This window comes from Talaromyces atroroseus, assembly GCF_001907595.1.
Source record: "Talaromyces atroroseus strain IBT 11181 chromosome Unknown scaffold_10, whole genome shotgun sequence".
NCBI lineage: Eukaryota > Fungi > Ascomycota > Eurotiomycetes > Eurotiales > Trichocomaceae > Talaromyces > Talaromyces atroroseus.
Genome location: NW_017971442.1, coordinates 6348 through 11722, shown reverse-complemented (window position 1 = coordinate 11722; position 5375 = coordinate 6348). Strand labels below are relative to the sequence as shown.

Sequence of the window (5375 nt, the reverse complement as noted above, 5' to 3'; positions counted from 1 at the left end):
GAACCAAAGGATAGTTTAGGGTTACGGCTAACAAAGTTCTCGGGAGCTAGAATGCATATAGTTAGCTCTGTTCATAGTTCAGGGGAAATCAGTATTATGGTTTATTTTTATTTAAAGCTCTTTTATAGTTATTATTTTCTAGATTTTTTTATATTAATATATTCTTTCTCTCTTTATAGATGTCTCACTCTCATAATCTGACTGGATCTTCTGTGTTAATAAAAGAATCTAATTTTTCATTCTACCTTTGTATCCTCACTTAATGACAGATGATTCTCTGCACTAAGCATGGCTTATGCTATACCCATCACAGTCTTCCCCAACACCTTCTTCGGAAACATCGTATTAGACAACCTTAGTAATAGAATATCAAACAGCACCCCTAATATTGTAGTATTGCTAATAGCTTGGATGAAGTGATTCAGCCCTTTAACAGTGTTGCTAAGATTCATAATTTTCCTACCAGTCTTGGCTTTCTCTGTTATATAGAGCACTGTTACTATTGTTCCCGTAGTACCAGTCGCATGCGACAACATTATAATCAGGAATATGGATGGAGGAAGTCTCAAGGATCAATGCCTTAGCATTATGTTTATCTCTAGATCTTATTTTAAGAAAAAGAACAGATCCAGTACTTTGCCGTTATCCTAGTTTACTTAATTATACTGCCCACCGTCTCTCTACATCCCCACCCATCATACATATATCCACACGCTAATGTACCTGAGTATCGAGCTTTATCCTCTTCCACTGCTACTAATCATCTATCATCCCTGGAAGTGCTTCTAGACGAGTATTATATAATCTAAAGTCAGGATTCCTTCCTGTATACTATTTAAGACAGCTAGCATATCTCCGAAATCACGCCCTGGTTGTGAACCACGGGTATTTATACTTACCTCGCCGGAGTAGACCCCAATATTATTGGGGATCTATATCGACTCCTGGAACTAGAGGAGATATTGTTATTATTTATCTGTCACCATGTGGACTGATTCTGGAGACAGACTGAGCAGCTTCTCTATTATGGTTATACACCACGGCTGAGCCGCCGGAACGCCCGGCTTATCAACACGTTTTCCTGTGGGGAGATCTCACAAGATCCGATCCAGTTGTTGTAGAATGCCCAGAGCCGGATGTGGTACATCTAGACCTGGCAGAAGCTCATCTGTTACTGGAGCCGAGTTATGGATGATTATGTGTTGCCTACCCCATTATTCCAGCCCACTGAGAGCCAATCGACTACCTGGGACGATGTAATGAGTGCAGCCTGGGAGCTTGATGACTCTAATAGATTAGAGCTAGACTATACAGAGGTCTTTAAATGTGAACAGCGGTTAGAGGAACAGATCCTTTGTTTTTGTCTAGTAATTATCCAACAGCCAATCCCGTCTTAGGCTTTTGATTTTATTCTTGTGTCCTTTGCTGCGCTTCTCTTCTGGAGCCCCACCCAGAAGCAGTGGATGATGGTTGGTAACTACACCTCTTTTCTGTCGTAGCTAATCTATAGTAGTCAGATCTGGATCCTTGCTCTCTCCGTCCTTGAATATTAGCATCACCCGGAGATCGATCTAGCCACTATCATTATTGGACATCGGGATTGCTGGCTGCTGAATGATACTTCTGGACTTGTGGCTGAATTGCTGGAGAATCATCTCTATGGATTCCGGATTGGGATGACCGAGGTGTCCCTTGCGTAAGTGCGATGGGATCGGGAAGGCCAGATCATTATCTTCCAGGATGTGAGCCTGTCCTTATTAGAACTGTCTTGATTTATACAGGAGGGAATCTCCCAAGCAACAGCAATCTTCAAGCAGGAGCTTTGTCTCTTGGGTTCATCCCAACCCAGAGAGGAGATCCCCTAATTCTGCCTAGATAGGCTGGTGGATAACTAGGATACCACGAAGGCAGGAGCCTCCTTCCTTATTGATGCCTGGAACCACACCTATATCCACCCCTACCAGGAGTGGCTTTTTTGCTGTGTTAGCCAAGATCCTATATTATTCCCCCTTTTCTGGACCCGGGGTGTAGACCAGACCTAATAGATTTCACATAACATGGGGGAACAGTATGAAGCCACAGTTTAGCGCTTTTTAGAGGCACTAGTAGTACCATTCTTTATTAGATCCGGCCAGCAGGCATGACAGACTAAGTTTCTGAAAATCTGCTGGTGGAACACCCTGCTCTATATATAAGATCTCTTCCTCCACGACGGCCAGATACTATTTATCCTGGATTACTATAAGACCCATTATTGTAGTAATGCCTCTCGCTGGCCTGCTCGGTTCCTTCTTCTGGAGGTAGCTCAGTTAGTGACCCAGTACCTGGTCCTGATCATGCCCTTCTGATAGTGGCTACACTACAAAGTCTACTAGGATTGTTCCTGTGCACCTGCTCCACTCTGTGATTATCTATGGGCATCCAGTATTGCTCCATGGTCAGAGGACCATCTCACCAAAGCGGTGATTTAGGTTGGACAGTAGATTCTTGGTAAATGGATTCATGTTTGTGCATGGCGCCAGATTACGGTTGGGATTGCAATTAAGAAGTTTGGGACTCTTGCATCACAATTTATCGAGGGTTCCCTTGATGATGAGGACAACGACTGGACCGAGGACTATGATGGTAGTATGGCCGCTGTTTTTCACTATCAAGCTGCACATACGCCGCACACCGGCAATCAGGTGTATGGGGGTACTGTTAATTTCTGGGCCGGTCTTACCGACGCCGGTCTCCAGGAATTCCGGCGAGCCAGTGAAGCCTGGCATTAATTGATCTGATAGCCCTCCTCATACACCACCCCCAATCCTTCTAAGAGACTATGGCCTGGCCCGTCACTCGCCTTGTCCTCCCATGAACCAGGGCCCGCCACGGAATGGGAATGGGATGAGAGCCCCGCTAAACGAGCCCAGAGCCAGGTGGCAGAGTCGACCCTCGTCTAACGATTCCGTCGCTGTCGAGGGCCTCAACCTGTATGGAGCTAGTGGACGATGGAGCAAGCACAGTCCATCCTAGAACAGATATATGGTCTAGGAGCATAATATTGATCTGTCCACCAGCATTAAATGCTTGAATATATTCTCCAGGGCTTAAATAAAGTGATTGTGGTGCTCCGGACAAACAAGGACAAAAGCCTACTCTATCTCCTATTCTGCTAACTACTGGGTATATAAATCACAGTAATAATCCTTCCACTAGTCGTTCTTAAGCAGAATATGCTTCGTCGATGTCAAGATACTAGGATTAAGGCCATCTTATAGGATCAGAGCCATGAGTCAACATATCTAGGGTCCAGTTCTCTTATCCTAGTGAGTGTTGAGTAGACTATACATCTAAATTTCCGCATCTTTCTTCTTTAACTACAGCTTATCTAACAGCTTAATCAAGTCGTCTTTGATGAGTGCTATCTTATCCTGACCACCGCGGCATACCAAAAACAGATAGCCCTAGTCCTAACTTTATAAGAGATTCAATGTCCTATGGTTTTCCTGACAGGCATGCTACCACCAACAATAAAGGAAGAATTCCAGTACACCATATTCCTCTCCTATCCCCAGCTGGTCCACAGCCTAATCMCCCGCCATGATCTCACCTATAACATACTTTTTAGTCTCCCTCACCAGGACTTCCTTGGTGGATCTGCTATTTTATAGATTTAGTATAAGCAGACCCAACTCCCTTCCTTGGACCATGCAATTATCTATTGCTGTACCCAGGCCACTACCAAGAAGATTGCTAGGATCCTACAATATCTATTCTACTATGCTAAATCTAGAATCCAGGATAAGAAAGCCAAGGTTCTCTAGGCCTGGCATTGTGGCGCATCCAATTGGATTATTGCCACTTCAGCCTTTGGGATGGGTATTGATTATTCTTATGTCTAGTTGATGATTCACCTCGATGCTCCATCGAGCCTGATTAATTTCATGTAAGAAGCTGGCTGTCTCAGACGAGATCAACAGGGAGATTGTTCTGTTATCCTCCTTCCTACATTATAGAAGACTCAATCCCCATCGCGACCAGGCCAGGCCATGTCCTAAGAAGTCCAGGCAATACATGTTGTCCTCAACCAGCCCCAGTGCCGGGTGGTGGCTATGAGCTCTTTTCTTGATAGGATTGCTAGAGTATGTACTGCTCCTGATCTCCTCTGTGACTGATGCTACCATCGCAGCATTGATCCCCTATCCTTCACTACAACGGGCCCGTCTGAATCCAGTGATGATCCTGGCCTAGATTTAATGATTGGATCTCTTCAGCGGATGCAGCAGGTGCAGCGAGACAGTCAACAGCTCTATGACTATGAAGATTATCTCTAAGCACTCCATGGCATCTGTTTAATCTGTCAGATCCTTCCTTCATCATCTATGGATCCCAGCCCCCATTCCTTTATTTAGTGTTGCAATCCCCAGCGCCAGGCTTTTCTCTAAGCAAAGAAGCAGGCGCAGAAGGAAGGATCCTAATATGGTGGCTGGATCTAACGATTTGCTGGATGCTTTTGTTGTTATAACCTACAGGTAGTGTGTTCCTAGCGAGGCCAGGGAGTATGTCAGTATCTAGACCTGGTGATGCAGGCCTGCTGGGCCATCTATCAGAGAAAGACCTGGAGGGAAGGATTTCTCTCTAAGCTAGGTGGAGAGCATCTCCAATCTAAAGAGACTGTGTACATGCTCTGGCTTGGACAGAGACGAGTTATCTTTGGTATTGAAGGATTTAATGCTGCCTGGATTGCCTATCATGCCTTCCAGTCCCTACTAGAACCCTAGAAGTAGACTTTATTTATCATATGTAATTTTGTTATATATTTTTCATATATTATCTATATATATATATTTCTCGTATATATCTATTATATCCATCTGTCCCTAGATTTCTTCTTTTTTTATTTTAGTATAACCCTATCATTTATTACAAACGCTGGTACTAGAAGTGGTATTTAAATTTATATACAGTCGTTAGTTTTGTGCTGAGTAAATAACAGAAAATAGGGATGACAGCAAGTAGCTAGACCAGGTCTATATATAATTTAAGTATAAGGTGCGATGGAGTAGGTTAGAAGGGACGCGGCTGATTTAGATGTTTTATTAACTTAGCCCATTCATTACTGCGCTGTCATACTCAGTAGGTGTGGAAACCTACACCTTTAGCAATCTCAGATGCTCCCGGGCCCCCTGCCCAGAAGCATTAACCAGCCAAACCATTGATCTTCCTGGTGCGAGAACGTCTCACTCAACAAGCATACACAACAACCTCAGGTGCTCCCGGGCCCCCTGCCCGGGAATATTAACCAGCCAAGCCATTGATCTTCCTGGTGCGAGAACGTCTCACTCAACGAGCATACACAACAACCTCAGGTGCTCCCGGGCCCCCTGCCCGGG

At 44.4% G+C, this 5375-nt stretch overlaps 2 annotated features.

The window, feature by feature from the left end:
- Nucleotides 1–4325: a repeat region (Identified by RepeatMasker using a combination of RepBase library and repeat library created with RepeatScout).
- Nucleotides 4319–5368: a repeat region (Identified by RepeatMasker using a combination of RepBase library and repeat library created with RepeatScout).
- Nucleotides 5369–5375: the final 7 nt, after the last annotated feature.